General features: G+C 37.4%; 1 protein-coding gene across 3 annotated transcripts in view; it reads right to left on the reverse strand.

Annotated features, from left to right (window-relative positions):
- Positions 1-17,500, reverse strand: part of LOC144976089 (uncharacterized) — a 27,933-nt gene that overhangs the window by 9,714 nt on the left and 719 nt on the right. The window contains exon 1 of one of the 3 annotated variants that reach the window (XM_078920271.1): positions 8,084-8,221. The exons of 1 other annotated variant lie outside the window; for it this stretch is intronic. The gene's annotated coding sequence lies outside the window, so the exon portion shown is untranslated. Of the gene's footprint in view, positions 1-8,076; positions 8,222-17,500 lie in introns of those variants that run through there. One more of the 3 variants, XM_078920270.1, reaches the window with a different exon arrangement.

Raw genomic sequence — 17,500 nt, forward strand, 5'->3', positions numbered from 1 at the left:
CAAGAGATTCACTGTCCATTGGTCAACCATTGAATCAATACAACCATTATGCAAGATTTCCAACATACTTGTTTTCTATCAGCCAAAACATAAACACACTACATCTGCCTTCACCCCCCCCCCCCCATTTTTCTTTCTCTCTCTCTCTCTCTCTCTCTCTCTCTCTCTCTCTCTCTCTCTCTCTCTCTCTCTCTCTACTTAACGATATGCCCTAGTCCGCTGCATAGGGCATCAGCACTTAAGACTGAGGACAACGTATAATCCCGTTACGTTACTGTCCACTGGAGCATCAGGCCATTGTTCTAATTCGGTGACCATCGAGTCCAGCCAGCGGATAGGCAAAGGCTAGTTAGACTTAGAACAGTCAGAAGGTTCTTTTTGGGGAGGATATTGACACAACTGATCAATCATAGCGGTTGTCAAAAGTAAATAAAGAAGGATCACTTGTGTGTGCCAATGACGTCATCGGCTGTAGGTCATGACGGACAAGACAAAGGAGGACTTACAAGTTACCATAAAGGGGTGCTGAAGGCGTGAATGTGTTGTTATATAGAAAAGGCCAGTTCCACAATGCACCCAATCAAGCAAGGTTTAGGCTCGTTTCGTAATGTGTGTGTGTGGCCTGTACACGAGCTTACTAAAAGATACATTTTGGAATGTAGTTTTATGCACAGTAGCTGCAGGCGAGTAACACACACACATACACACACACAGACATACAAACACACACGCACACATATACACACAGTGAGCAACAGCAGCAGCGGCAACAACAACAACACTTTTTTGGGATCCGATTCAGTCGGACACATGATGGTTTTGAGACGGTGATTCGATTGTCTGCAGAAATAAAAATACCCTCGAGGCGAAATAGAATGGGACAGTGACAAAAGATAGGAAGGAATACAAGGATAAGTCTTATATATATATCAACAAGGAAAAGAAAAAGAAAAAAGACACCATACGACAGCATCAAGGCATGGACAATTCTGGCCATTCTGAGAAACCAGTCTTCCTGGATTGGTGATCGAACATCACACGTCCAAAAGTCTGAGGTTCAATTCGATCCTACGACAGCATCAAGGCATGGACAATTCCTGGCCATTCTGAGAAACCAGTCTTCCTGGATTGGTGATCGAACATCACACGTCCAAAAGTCTGAGGTTCAATTCGATCCTACGACAGCATCAAGGCATGGACAATTCCTGGCCATTCTGAGAATCCAGTCTGCCTGGATTGGTGATCGAACATCACACGGCCAAAAGTCTGAGGTTCGATTCGATCCTACGACAGCATCAAGGCATGGACAATTCCTAGCCATTCTGTGAAACCAGTCTGCCTGGATTGGTGATCGACCCTCACACGTCCAAAAGTCTGAGGTTCGATTCGATCCTACGACAGCATCAAGGCATGGACAATTCCTGGCCATTCTGAGAAACCAGTCTGCCTGGATTGGTGATCGACCCTCACACGTCCAAAAGTCTGAGGTTCGATTCGATCCTACGACAGCATCAAGGCATGGACAATTCCTGGCCATTCTGAGAAACCAGTTGACAAAGGCCAATGGCCGAAACGTCGTTTGTTTTGTGTTGTTCATTCATGAGTCAGATTTACTCCCTTTATCTCTAACTCCATTTTATTGACTCATTTAGGCACGTCCATTTATTAGTTTTAGAGGACAGGATCAGATTGCCAATGAATGAATGGTAGGGGCATATTATAGGGGCAGCGTGGCTTAGTGGACGGTCTTTGCTTCCTACACGAAAGGTACCGAGTTCAATCACCCGCCGCTGCGTTGTGTGGCCTTGAGCAAGTCACCTCGCCCTAGCTCAATTTGCGGCGCTGCTCTGCGGCTTACGCCTGGGTTATTCCAGTCTTCTCTTGGAATAGACCCTAAAGACAAATTTCCCTTTGGGGATGAATGAAGGGAATTTTATTTAGTTTTTTCATTAGTCCTACAATAGAAGTCTTTGATATGACAGTGCCTGTTCTCCTCCAGTACCAATTCATTGGTAAGTCAAAGTCACAAGCCTGTCGGTGTCTGTCAGTGTCAGTGTCAGGTCGGGTACAAAACTACTGGTCATTATTGATATCAAAACAAAAGACCCCCCCCCCCCCCCACCCGTTTTGTGCTACTAATTAACCAGTTAATTAACCGTGCTATAGAAATACTTGTATAGAAACATTTGGCCAGAAAACTCGTCCTTCAAATATCGATCGATGTAAATGATCCTCACCTTAGCAAAAACTCTCAAACCTGGGTCTTCCAGAGTGCGACATTCAGCTGTTTAATGATTTGAATCAACTGAACTTGGATCTGACTGTAAGTATAATAAAATGCCTTAATCTACTTTTAACATTTTTTCGCTAATTCTTCTATCGCGTTCAGCGATTTGATGTCTCGTCTTCTCATGTAAGTCAGGCAATGTCAAGCATGATCATTAGCCGTACAGGTGACAGTGGTCATGGAAAAGTTTGGTTTCGACGTTGTATCCTTGGGTAAGGCACTTTATATAAATAACCCCATTTGACTCAGGTGGGAATCAATACATGGCTAAAGTTGTGACGGACATTGTAAAAGTGTCAGTAAAAAAAAAGATGTCTAACAGTCGACTGGCACTGCATAAAAAGAAGAAAAAAAAAAAGGTTCCATATGGCCTGCCCAGGTATCATAGTGAAGCCTATTGACTTTGGTTCATCCGTGGATATGCCCTATAGGAATGTTCATATTTCTGAATGAACCGGGTTTTCAAAGTTGAAGTCAATCTCGTGTTTGTCTCCCCTTTCCGTAGGACAAGGACCGTCGGGAATTGATTTGACCTTTGTTTGGGCCCTTTTGCAAAATACCTTTGACAATTTAACCATGTCTCTCTCTCTCTCTCTCTCTCTCTCTCTCTCTCTCTCTCTCTCTCTATATATATATATATATATATATATATATATATATATATATATATATATATATATATATATTATATCCACCTCTTCCTCTCAGTCTCTCTCCCTCTCTTTCTTTCTCTCTCTCTCTCTCTCTCTCTCTCTCGCTCTTCTTTTTTTTTTTCAAATACATTGGCAAATGATTCAATTGGATACAAGATAGCATAATAAATGGACAAGTTACAAGTACAAAAATGGGAACGTATTTAATATTACACAACATAATTAACCTTTTAACCCTTCCACCATCTCCCACACACACACACACACACACACACACACACGCACACACACACACACACACGCACAGACCGTCCTGTGTTATCTATGCACACATACACACACACCACCAATACCTACTAAACACCTCACCCCAGGACATTAATCACGAGCCTGTCAGGAGTCAAAACCGACCATAATCCTATCAATTCAATCTCAGACATTTCTCCAAGTGCTCCAAGATCGACCATTTATGATATGATTATTATATTATTATTGATTCCATCGAGAAGCCTTCGAATCCATTCTAATTCTATCCATGGTATATCTAATTCCATCAACCCAATATCTAACCCATTTGGTCTCTAGTACATACAATGGCCTGTTGCTTTCAATTAGACGCTTGAATCCCTAATCCTTGCCTACAAGGCCTGCTGCTGCTCTAATCCTTGGCTACGCAGCGTCACACACACATACACACATACACACACACAAACACAGACACACACACACATAATAAATAAACAAATGACTTCCAACAACGACAGATCTCCAATCACCAGAAGAAAACCCACACATTTTATAAAAACTGGTCAGAAATGTCGTCCTTCAAATATCGATCGATTAAAGTAATCTTCATCTTGTCAAAACCTCTCAAACCTGGGACTGAGTCTTAGTCTCAGGTTTGAGAATCATTGAAAGTTGAGGCTCATTTTAATCGATCGATATTTGAAGGACGACATTTCTGGCCAAACTTTATAAAACGAGCTTTTTTTTTCCCCTTCAGGTGACGGCAGTGATTAAAATGACCTTGAACTTCAATTTTCTTCAATACGAGACTTACAAAAAGTGACCCAACTGTTTGAATAGACGTCTCAGGTTTAGGAGTTTCGGACAACTTGGTGGCCATTTTGAATCAATTGATACAGGGAGGAAGTTTATTTTTTTCTGACCTAAATGAACAAAAAAGACGTTATTTTAGTTAAGGACAGTCTATTGATTTGGCCATAAATTCTCCATGACAGAAAGGTCAACACAAACGACCAGGTGAGGCCAAGTCAATTTCTGGTACACAGTATCTCAATACCAAACGATCTATATTATTATAATTATTTTTGGGTCATATCCAAGATGGAACAATGCCTTCAAAATGACCTACGTATATCACGGATAGCGTTCACAATAAATTCTAAAATCACCAACAATATATGTCCCATTTCATTCCTCTATCGCTATTTGTTGTTTATTTTTTCTTCTTTGTTTACAACCAGCCAGGGGTGATAAAGATGTGTGAATTTTGATTCAATCACTGGATGACAAAGACGGATGGAAATGTCTGATCTTCCGTTATATGTGACCTATCTCTTCCAACCAGTACCATGCCGGGGTTAACCGAATGCCAAGAAGTGATTTTTAAACATTCAATTGACACGAAATGTCAGACTTTCGTCACTTCAAGAAATCAGATCCGCCGAACTTTGAAAACAAAATCACGTTTAATAAATCTTGGCCAGAAAACTCGTCCTTTATAATATAATTGATTAAAATGTGATTGTGATCGATTGATATTTGAAGGACGAGTTTTCTGGCCAAAATATTAAATACTTATTTTATCAGAGTCCAGCAAACCAGTCTTATATTACGAAGGAAGGGGATTTTTGCAACCATCTGACGACCATCCCAACCGAGTTCTATCTCCAATAATAGTCTTTAAACGAAGGTGACGTGCTTTGTTGATGAACAACGAATAGTCTTTGGTACAGCTGGAATAACTATTTATATTTCAAATTAGGTCGGATTTCACAGACACTTATTATGACGTCATAAAATTATGACCGGGTTGAAAACAATCCAGTCCAAAACGCCCTTACCTCCCCAGGCCCCCTATCCCTTCTTCCCTCTACCCAATTACACTGACTATTTCACCGTAGATTGATATAACATTTCTATATTGGCCATACAGCTATGACTTTATACTCGTAGATCAATGAAATTCAAATGTCCACAAATTTGTCCACAAAAATATCTCAACCCAAGACTTCAAAAAAGGCTTTGTGACGTGTCAGGATATAACATCCTCATTCACCTTTTAGTGTCAAGTCTCAATTTAAAGCATTTGGACACGTCGTGCGTCATTTCAATGGATCGTAATACGCCATCAATGGAGTAAAGGTTTTTTTTCTGGCCAAAAGGGGAAAATGTGTTTTGGCATTGTGCAGCAAGTAAATTGTTATTAGGAAACCCAGTAAACTGACACAATTATTTTTTTAAATACGCTTTTAAGCTAGAAAACTCGTTATTTTCAAATATCCATCGTCAAATATAACCCTCTTCTTTCTATGATTACATTTCAAACCTGGAACTAATGAAGTCTTCAAGGAACTCCCAGGTTTGAGAATGTTGACAAGATAAGGGTCATTTTAATCGATCTGTATTTGAAGGACGAGTTTTCTGGTCAAAATTTTAAATACGTGTTTTTCCAGAGTACAGGATTATTGTATTACTTCACACATACACACAAACACACACACACAAACACATACGTGCACACCCACACACACATACGTGCACACACACAAACATAAAACACACACAAACACATACGCACGCGCACACACACACACACACACACACACACACACACACACACACATACACAAGACGAATACGTCACCATCGTAAAACATACAAGGTAATAAAAGTTAATAAAAAAAATAAAAAATAAAAATGTTGTTTGTCCTCAATGGAATTCCCCTTCAGCTTTTTCCAACTCAAACAGTCCCGTGTGAATGGAGTCGGTATGGAGTCCGTTATTCTGCCATGCACTAAATAAATACACTTTCCATTTTTGGCCACGAATCGGTCGCTTGAAATAGCCATCAATTGAAATGACTCTCACCATGTCAGGACATGATTAAACCCGAGACTTCTTTGAAAACATTCAACATACTTCCATCGATTATCAGGTTTAAATGTTATTGACTGATATGGGGGGGGGGGGGGGGGGGGGGGGGGGCGTAATCGTAATGCAATGATGGCTGAAGGTAAAATAATCCTGGCCAAAAAATTGGAAATACCAGAAAAGCATTTTGTCAGTTTGAGTCCAAGTGTTTCATTGACGAGTTATTGACCGTGCTTTATGGAAGGAAAAAAATCATTTCTACACATGGTGTGCAATCAAATTGCCTTAGCTACGTGTGTAAGCTATCGGCAGCAAGACGGCTAATACCAATGACTAATGGCCCTATTTATTATTCTCATGAAAAGCTAGATCTTTCTTTTTAAATGTTGGTCTTACACAACAATTCCATATACAGTGTACATCATCACCACGTCTTCACTACCTTCAATGTATTTCAACATTCTTCATTTCGTCCCCAGGATGGCCATGTAGAACTCAATTTGAAATGCATCGTTGAAATCGCCTGTTGTGCGTCGCTTTGGTACTAACGTGATGTTCATAATATTACCTGTCACTGCCCCTTTCTCACCTGAGTCAAGTGGGGTCTTGTGCCTTATCCAAAGACGCAACGCCAGGGCCATAGGTTTGTGGCCTATTCGTTTTCTGCCACTCTCAACATCGGTACTGTTTATTTAGAATGACATGGAGACGAAGAAGAAGTAGTAATAGTAGTAGTAGTAGTAGTAGTAGTAGTAGTAGTAGTAGTAGTAGTAGTAGTAGTAGCAGTAGCAGCAGTAGTAGTAGTAGTAGTAGTAGTAGTAGTAGTAGTAGTAGTAGTAGTAGTAGTAGTAGTAGTAGTAGTATAGTAGAAGAAGAAGAAGAGAAGAAGAGAAGAAGAAGAAGAAGAAGAAGAAGAAGAAGAAGAAGAAGAAGAAGAAGAAGAAGAAGAAGAAGAAGAAGAAGAAGAAGAAGAAGAAGAGAAGAAGAAGAAGAAGAAGAGGAGAGGAGGAGGAGGAGGAGAAGGAGAGAGAAGAAGAGAAGAAGAAGAAGAAGAAGAAGAAGAAGAAGAAGAAGAAGAAGAAGAAGAAGAAGAAGAGAAGAAGAAAAAGAAAAGAAGAAGAAGAAGAAGAAGAAGAAGAAGAAGAAGAAGAAGAAGAAGAAGAAGAAGAAGAAGAAGAAGAAGAAGAAGAAGAAGAAGAAGAAGAAAGAAGAAGAAGAAGAAGAAGAAGAAGAAGAAAGAAGAAGAAGAAAGAAGAGAAGAAGAAGAAGAAAGAAGAGAGAAGAAGAAGAAGAAGAAGAAGAAGAAGAAGAAAGAAGAAGAAGAAGAAGAGAAGAAGAAGAAGAAGAAGAAGAAGAAAGAAGAAGAAGAAGAAGAAGAAGAGAAGAAGAAAGAAGAAGAAGAAGAAGAAGAAGAAGAAGAAGAAGAAGAAGAAGAAGAAGAAGAAGGAGAGGAGGAGGAGGAGGAGGAGGAGAGGAGGAGGAGGAGGAGGAGGAGGAGGAGGAGGAGGAGGAGGAGGAGGAGGAGGAGAGAGAGAGAGAGGAAGAAGAAGAAGAAGAAGAAGAAGAAAGAAGAAGAAGAAGAAGAAGAAGAAGAAGAAGAAGAAGAAAGAAGAAGAAGAAGAAGAAGAAGAAGAAGAAGAAGAAGAGAAGAAGAAGAAGAAGAGAGAAGAAGAAGAAGAAGAAGAGAAGAAGAAGAAGAAGAAGAAGAAGAAGAAGAAGAAGAAGAGAAGAAGAAGAAGAAGAAGAAGAAGAAGAAGAAGAAGAAGAAGAAGAAGAAAAGAAGAAGAAGAAGAAGAAGAAGAAGAAGAAGAAGAAGAAGAAGAAGAAGAAGAAGAAGAAGAAGAAGAAGAAGAGAAGAAGAAGAAGAAGAAGAAGGAGAAGAAGAAGAAGAAGAAGAAGAAGAAGAAGAAGAAGAAGAAGAAGAAGAAGAAGAAGAAGAAGAAGAAGAAGAAGAAGAAGAAGAAGAAGAAGAAGAAGGTCTGTATCCGAAACTGAGGTTGCGACTATTTTATACGTACTTCTTACCCTAAGGCAGGGATTCCAGAAAAAAAGAATCTAGAATTTTCCAATTCCTATCACGCAAAGTAAATAAACCAACACTTTGTATGAACGCCAACCACAATACGACTAATACAGCCATTCAAATTTCCGGTACCTTCACACGCCGGCAACCAGTCATAAACGGGTTCGGGGAAATATAACGGGACATAAATCTAGTCATAAAGCTTTGGGATAATGATGAAATCAAGTCATTATAGAGTGACGAATAGGGTTGGTTAGTGACCCCCTCCGCCCCTCCCCCCCCCCCTACCCCCAACCAGAGATTGGAGTCACACCAGGATATGCATGGTATGTCTTTGATAGAACGTATATGAAATATTCATCACCCTAATTTCTGATCTATTATTTTGACAGGGCTTGTGATTGATATCACACCTGGCCTATTTCTAGGTGTGCTACAGTATGTAAAATAACCTTTAGGGCCATTCCATGCCAGGTAGATGTGTACTTATTTGCAGGTCTGATAACCAAATTGTTATGGGCCCATTGTTGAAATGGATATATACTCTCAAACCAAGCAAAATATTGTCCTTGACAACAATGTCCAGTCAAGCCCATGATTGCGTCCGGCTGTCAGACCTTCAAATATATGCACCTAGTGTCAGACCAATTGAGTACTTTCATCAAAATATAACTCATTGCGTCAAATGACACTTTGCATAGTTGTTGTATTTTTTAAAGCAGGCCTGTGTGGTTATGTGTCTTGTGGTATGACACTCGCCATCGGATGGGAAGGTCCTGGGTTCGATCCTCGCTCCTTGGAAAAGGCCTTTTACTCACATTCTCTCACCGTACTCAGGTGTAAATGAGTACCTGACTGTTAACAGCGTTGTCTATGTCCAAAAAAAATTATAATATCGCCTTAGGCGTCTTTCTTGTCGTAAATGTTAAATTTTGCTGTTGGACAGGGACCCCTTTGTAAAGCGCTTTGAGCACGTTTAGTGGATATTGCGCTAAATAAAAGCTCTTTTTTGTGTGTTGAAATTCCATAGAGGAAATAAACAAAGGAAAAGAGAACAGCTGGGGACCGACTTGGATGGATGGCCCTTACAGGAATATCATCTCTCATGTGTCCTTATAACTATACATCGGTTTGGGAAATTTGACATTAGATAGATGGATAGATAGATAGATAGATAGATAGATAGATAGATAGATAGATAGATAGATAGATAGATAGATAGACAGATAGATAGATAGATAGATAGATAGATAGATAGATAGATAGATAGATAGATAGTAGATAGACATATATATATATATATATATATATATATATATATATATATATATATATATATATATATATATATATATATATATATATATATGTTTGGAAATTAAAAGACAACAAACTAGACCACAGCATTTCGTGGAAAATTATATCTAAAGCAACAGGATACACACCATCATCAAAACAATGCAGCTTATGTCAAGAAGAAACATATACTATAATTAAACACCCTCATTAAGCCACACTCAACATGAAAAATGAGATGTACAACAGCTGTCCACATAGAAGAAAACATCTACTAATCAACTACAAACCTACCTAACATGCAATAGCACACAACTAACCAAACTCATGTAACACACAGTCCTGACGATGGCGGAAAGGCCTGAAACATCGATGTAGACTGACTCCAACATCGTGGTAACTATTATAATAATAATTTGCTCCATTGTTAAATGTCGAGCACTATTCGTACCATATTTATACCCAACACGATTCAATGGATAGATAGATAGATAGATAGATAGATAGATAGATAGATAGATAGATAGCGATAGATAGATAGATAGATAGATAGATAGATAGATAGATAGATAGATAGATAGATAGATAGATTGATAGAAATGTAGATAGATAGATAGATAGATAGATAGATAGATAGATAGATAGATAGATAGATAGATAGATAGATAGATAGATAGATAGATAGATAGATAGATAGATAGATAGATACATAGATAGATAGATAGATAGATAGATAGATAGATAAATAGATAGATTGATAGAAATGTAGATAGATAGAAATGTAGATAGATAGAAATGTAGATAGATAGATAGGAAAAGAAGAGTCTGATGGTAGATATAGAGAAGGAAAAAAAGGGGGGGGGTGGGGGGGGGGGCGGTCAGACAGACGGACAGACAGAGATAGTCTACTCTATTTTCTAAACCGTATTCATCACGACGTGTTACCAAATTGACGCTATGGATGACAAATGATTCATGTATGCTCTTCAACGCTATCCCATAGTTGTTTTTTAACAACATCCGACAGAGTGAAGAAAAGGCTTGTAAAAAGCTCCAGAAAAGGACACGACATCAACACGATCAAATATGAATTTTCCCTCATTCAGAATCACCTATTCGGTCACTGACCCCGTTCATTATTGCTTGATTTACATCAACAACAAGGCAAGGGAATCAGTCACCCATAGAAACCGATTCGCCCAATACTTCGATTTTGTTTTTGTTTGTTATAAAAGACCGATCCACGCATAGAATGATTGGAGGCCCCGCTTTTTTAGGTTTCGAGTTTAGCGGGTGCTTCCGGAAATGGAGGGCTGAATATAACTCTTTGACTTCCGGTTCCCCCATCGCATGAGTGAACAACTTGTAGGAAATGGATGAATTCTATGGATGTTTACCAGATGCTTTGTTGACGTGGATGAGAAATATAATATAAATAATGAAGACTGCCTAGCAAGCCAAGGGGCCGTTATCGGTCATAGGAGAAAATCAAGCTTTTCCTGAGCCCTATTTCGCCTAGCAGTGATTGGGTAACTGTATTGGTTAAAATGGTGGAAAGAGGCTTAATGTAGAGCTGCCTACTTGAAGTTTAAAATTTGTAGTCCCCAAGGAAAAAAAGAAAAAGAAAAAGTCCCTTTAAATAGCATTAGAAATAAATAATTTATCATCAACATGATCCAAAAATGATCCAAAGTCCAAAATATAGATTCTAAGAAAGTAACGTTTCTTTTCAACAAAATTTATTGAGTCAAAGAGGCCTATTCAGTTCTGTAGCTGGGGCCAAATTTCGTATTTCTACGAATATTTCGTCGTCCTAGGCAGATCTGCCTATTATGATATCCAAGGAATATCAAGCATTTGTCACTATTTGTCAGTCTACTGAAATCCGGATAAATTGAATATTAATTTGTCTTGAGGTTCTGAAAAATTATCTAAAATCTTAACGATGGCTAATTAGCGACGTTTGTGCGGCTATGTGGTCTCCCAGCTATGACACGCCTTCGGACCGATGGGGCCAGAGTTCAAGTCTCGCTTGATGGCACATAGCTGTTTCACTGGATAAAAGCTCTTTATTCACATTCTCTCACTGTACTCAGGTGTAAAATGAATACTTGGCGGTTAAAAGCATTGTCTTTGTCCGAAAAATGGAAATACCGCCTAACAGGTGTCATGTCACATCCTACATGTTAAGTGTTGCAGTTGGTCAGAAACCCCTTGTATAGCGCTTTGAGCACGTTTAGTGGATATTGCGCTATATAAAAGCTCAAGCTTTCCTTGCAAACGCTTTGACGTTTAGTGGATATTGCGCTATATAAAAACTCAGGTTTTTACCATCCTTATCCAGTTAACACCGTTTGTGTTTTGATAAAATCCTAAGACTGTAATAGACATTACCATTGAAGGCTAGATGCACCTATATGCAGGTCTGATAACCGAACACAATTATAAGCTTGATTTAACATTGGCAACATTTGGTGTTGGTTTGAAAATATAATTTATATTACAATAATAAGACAAACATAATTTAGGTTATCAGATCTGCAGATATGTACACGTTGGTTTAAAAGTATTGCATTACAACAATGAGAATATAAAGAATCAGGGTTATCAGACTTATATATAGGTACACTTGGTTTGAGAGAATGTCCATTTACAACATAAAACCGTAACAATTTAAGTTGTCAGACCTGTAAATAATTACACGCCGGTTTAATAATGACAACAATGAGACCAGAAAAATTTGGGTTATATGAACTGCAAAAAGAAAAAGGCCATTGAAGCGAATCCAGCCATTGTGGTAAAGCAACGACCCCCAACCCACAATACTCAACAAACAAAAATAAAATTTTAAACACCCGCCAAAAAAAACCTAAACTTCTCTAAAGACCAATATTCACTAGACGTGCTCAAAAGTCTGTAAGAAAGTCCCAGGTTTGAGAGCTATTACCAAGACTAGGGTCGTTTTAATTGATCGATATTTGGAGAAAGAGTTTTCTTATCAAAATGGTTCAAAGGTATTTTTACAGATCACAACAGAATCCGTCTTTCCCTGGGCATGAACAATCCACACATGTCATTCCACATTGTCATTATCGCCTTACAGATTATCTACACAATTGGAAATTAGGTGTTCAGATGAAGGTCTTATAATAGTCTTCAACAGTCGTGACGTCACTTCCCTCGTAATGACGCATAGTAACTTAGTAACTGATTCTAAACTATCGGAACAATAAGGCGGACGCCTTATGAAATACTTCTCCGACTAGTATAAAAGTACATCCAGAGGAGAAAAAATATTATAAATCTGATCGTGATTTGACCTTTATACATTCCGATCACACGACCTGTGAAAAAGTTCTAGCCAGCATGAAGAATAATAAAAAGTGCCGATTTTCTTTGTTTAGAACCAAGTTGCTCGTTGCTGGGCGGACGTGACATCAGACTATTGGATCCAATTGGAAATTATATGTTCAGATAAAGGTCTTAGAATTGATGCTTCCACCCAATGGTCATGTGACTCTTGTTGCTATGTAGGTCAAGCTATTGACACGGATCCCTTTCTGTACTATTATCTAATAGGATGTGTCTCGGGTTATTTAACATTTAAAAAATTAAGTCAGTTGTCGTTTTATTAAAACTAATGGAATAAACAATTCAATGGTTTTATTTTTAACTCGAAAATTTAAAATAAAGTATTTTTTTGCCCCTGATTTCAATCGATAGCCGTGAACCGACGACCCATAGCCATCGTGAGCACTAGCCTATCACCCGAAACAAACGGCCTACAAATCCTGGGCATGACTCACTATTTCAACACAAACGATTGAAAAAAATGCACAATTTCGCTCAGGTGTTGGGATGTGATTCTTTCATCAAAGAGTTAAAATATTGTGATGGATACCCACTAACTGTGGAACTGGCCTATTTGTCTGTTCGGCATGTACTTTAGGTAACTATGGGATTCAGGAATGTTTGCCAGGCCTTTTTGTTGACGAGAAATAAATAGTCAAGGGGACAGAACTGGCTAAATGGCCGAAAATGTTCTGATTGGTTAATGTTTAGATAGTAACATTCAAAGCATGAGTCCATGGCCTTGGGACAATGCTGTCATCTCAGTCTACACTACCTTATAGATAGTATGCAGATGACGTCACTCAGGCCTTTGTTATTGTTTTTGCCATCCGCTTTTGTGAGTTGTTCTCACTAAACTATATTAAACAGGCTATAAAATTTCATGGTTACACAGAGTTTGTGTGTTGGTCCGTTATACTTCCGAATGGCAATGTTGTGAACTCCTTGACCAAGCGCATTCTATCTATAGATAGTATGCAGATGACGTCACAGGCCTTTGTTATTGTTTTTGCCATCCGCTTTTGTGAGTTGTTCTCACTAAACTGTATTAACCAGACTATAAAAGTTCATGGTTACACAGAGTTTGTGTGTTGGTCCGTTATACTTCCGGATGGCAATGTTGTGAACTCCTTGGCCAAGCGCATTCTATCTATAGATAGTATGCAGATGACGTCACTCAGGCCTTTGTTATTGTTTTTGCCATCCGCGTTTGTGAGTTGTTCTCACTAAACTGTATTAACCAGACTATAAAAGTTCATGGTTACACAGAGTTTGTGTGTTGGTCCGTTATACTTCCGGATGGCAATGTTGTGAACTCCTTGGCCAAGCGCATTCTATCTATAGATACGATGCTTTTGGCTAAGAAAATCACAGTATTGCCATCCGGAAGTATAATGGACCAACACACACAACTATGTGTAATCTTGAACGTTTATAGTCTGGCTATTGCAGTATAGTGAAAACTACTTATAAAAATGGATGCCAAAGAAGAAAAAAAAAACAATAGAAAGATTTGAGTGACGTCAACTTCGTTCTATCTTTATCAAAATATTATTGTGATAAATGTTCACAAAATAAAAGACAACCTGATCATAGCCTTTGTTGACTCCTATATATAACGTGACAGCACAGCCGTACCCTGGAAGAAAAAAAATAACCCATATTTTAAAATTTGGCCAGAAACCTCGTCCTTCAATATCGATCGATTTAAATGACCCTCATCTTGGCAAAAACTCTCAAACCTGGGACTTCGCGAACTCCCAGGTTTGAGAGTTTTGTTTTTTTGTTTTTGCTATTTAAATGGATCGATACCTGAAGGACGAGTTTTCTGGCTAAATTCTAAAATATGGTTGTTTTTTTTTTTTTTTTCCAGGGTACGGCAGAGTAGGACTTGTTATTTTTAGGGCGAGGATAAAAATTACTGAAAAGTTTCAATTGTTGTCATTAAGTCCATTTCTAGCCTCTGGATTATTCCAACTTGACGGCGGCTTTCAGCGGAGTCATCGTAAAGTTATGGCCTGGCATTGACCAAAAGTGACGTCAAAATGCCAGTCTTTTGCCACAAAAGAAAGCAAATCGTGAGTTGTATTCAATAGTTCAACCAAGAAAATAACTTGTTTTCATGAGCTCTACTAACGACAACTTACTAGACGCTTCACAAACCTAAAACATGACGTTAAACTGCCAGTCCTTGAGGGTTCAAGTGTCCGGCTATAGATAGTATGCAGATGACGTCACTCAGGCCTTTGTTATTGTTTTTGCCATCCGCGTTTGTGAGTTGTTCTCACTAAACTGTATTAACCAGACTATAAAAGTTCATGGTTACACAGAATTTGTGTGTTGGTCCGTTATACTTCCGGATGGCAATGTTGTGAACTCCTTGGCCAACCGCATTCTATCTATATATATTAACGATGGCTACGCTTTCAGACGAAGAGGGACATTTGTGGCCAAGTGTGCTGAATCGGTTTTATGTCGGGATTTACTAGATGCCAACAAGAGATGTTACAGATTTGAAAGACAAGTGAAATGTAGACCCACCATTTCTCAACGGTAGAATTACAATACCGGGCTGATTCCGACGCTCAAAAGGAATATTAAATTTGACCAAAATAGGAGGGTTTGTTTTAACATTATAATTCCTATCTTCTTTATTGTCAACGAATTGGGTATAAGCGTGGTCCTCATTTACAAAAACAGTACTAGATATTATTGCTGTTGTGCTTCTGTTATTATTATTATTATTATTATTATTATTATTATTATTATTATTATTATTATTATTATTATTATTATTATTATTATTATTATTATTATTATTATATTATTATTATTATTATTATTATTATATTTTTTAATTTTTTAAAAATATTATTATTATTATATATTATTATTATTATTATTATTATTATTATTATTATTATCATTATTATCATTATTATCATTATTATCATTATTATTATTATTATTATTATTATTATTATTATTATATTATCATTATATTATTATTATTATTATTATTATTATTATTATTATTATTATTATTAATTATATATTATTATTATTATTATTATTATTAATATTATTATTATTATTATTATAATTATTATTATTATTAATATTATTATTATTATTATTATAATTATTATTATTATTATTATTATTATTATTATTATTATTATTATTATTATTATTATTATTATAAGTATTGGTGGTATTACAGTTTTTGTATTTTTGTGGTTATTAATGGTATCATTTTATTCTTTGGTTCTATTTACCTTTTGTTCCTCACTTTCATATATGTTGTCATCAAATTGTAGGTATTATTGGCGAAAGCCTAAGATTAAATAAATTTTGAAACTTTGTGTTTTATTGTGGTCGTTTCACGTACGCTGGAAAATGCACGCATTAAAATTTTTGGCCAGGAAACTCGTCCTTCATATTATATCGATCCATTTAAATGACGCTCACCTGGCAAGAACTTTCAACCCTGGGACTTCCTTGAAGACGTCACGAAGGCCCAGGATTGAAAGTTTTTGACAAGATGAGAGTCATTTTAATCGATTGATAATATTTGAAGGATGAGTTTCCTAGTCAAATTTTTAAATACGTGTTTATATTTTTTCAGAGATTGGATTACGTTTGTAGAAATGACAGCAAGTGAAATGTTCCATTCCTTGTCATTGTAACTTTCTGACATTTATTTGTTGTCACGGACATCCTACCGTTTCTAGACGATGAGTCCCCATTAATGATAGTTTACGCTACACGGAGACCTTCCATTCATTCTATCCAGAAAGCATTCAACACTTTACAGCGTCTCATGTTTTTGGTTATTAATAATAACGTCAAGTTGAATGGAAGCTTCAATTTAATTACAAAAACAGATCAAATGAACGTTTCGGGGTTCCCCTTTATCAACAAAACAGGATGATTGAAACACCACAGATGAATGAGATGATGTGGTAGTGGCGTAGATGAATCTTAACTACGCCACTACCACATCATCTCATTCATCTGTGGTGTTTCAATCATCCTGTTTTGTTGATAAAGGGGAAACCCGAAACGTTCATTTGATCAGTTTTTGTAATTAAATTGAAGCTTACATTCAACTTCACGTTATTATATATTTCTTCGAGCTTCGAGCAGCAACATTTACACATGTTTTTGGTTTAAAATCCGCCATAAAACCTTTTTGAGGAAGTGATCATAAAATGTTTGATTGTATGCCAGAAGTAACACGCTGTCGTCACACTGTAGGTCTCAATGCTGCTCTACTCTGGGAAAAAAACACGTTTTAAAAATTTTGGCCAGAAAACTCGTCCTTCAAAAAATCAATCGAATAAAATGACCCTCATCTTCTCAAAAACACTCAAACCTGGGACTTCGTGGAGGTCTTCAGGGAACTCCCAGATTTGAGTGTTTTTGGTAAGATGATGATCATTTTGAAACGGGAGGCCTAAAGCTCCTACATCCCCAGTATTCTTGTCCTAGTAGGGGGTTTGGGAGGGGGGGGGGGGGGGACTTTTTTATAATGCTCTTTTATAAACCCCTACTAGAACATTATAAAAAACAAGAAGACTGGGGATGTAGCAGCTTTCGGAAGGCCTCTCCTGTTTAAACGGTCGATATTTGAAGGATCAGTTTTCTGGTCAATATTTTAAATCAATTGATATTTTTATTTTGTCTTTTGTTGTTTTTTAGCGTATAGCATAATTGTATAGGAGAAGTGACGCGGTGAAACCCCAAGTCTTACAAATAGATATAAAATA

This window comes from Berghia stephanieae, chromosome 7 (genome assembly GCF_034508935.2).
Source record: "Berghia stephanieae isolate SIO BIC M18660-M18661 chromosome 7, UCSD_Bste_1.3, whole genome shotgun sequence".
Classification (NCBI taxonomy): domain Eukaryota; kingdom Metazoa; phylum Mollusca; class Gastropoda; order Nudibranchia; family Aeolidiidae; genus Berghia; species Berghia stephanieae.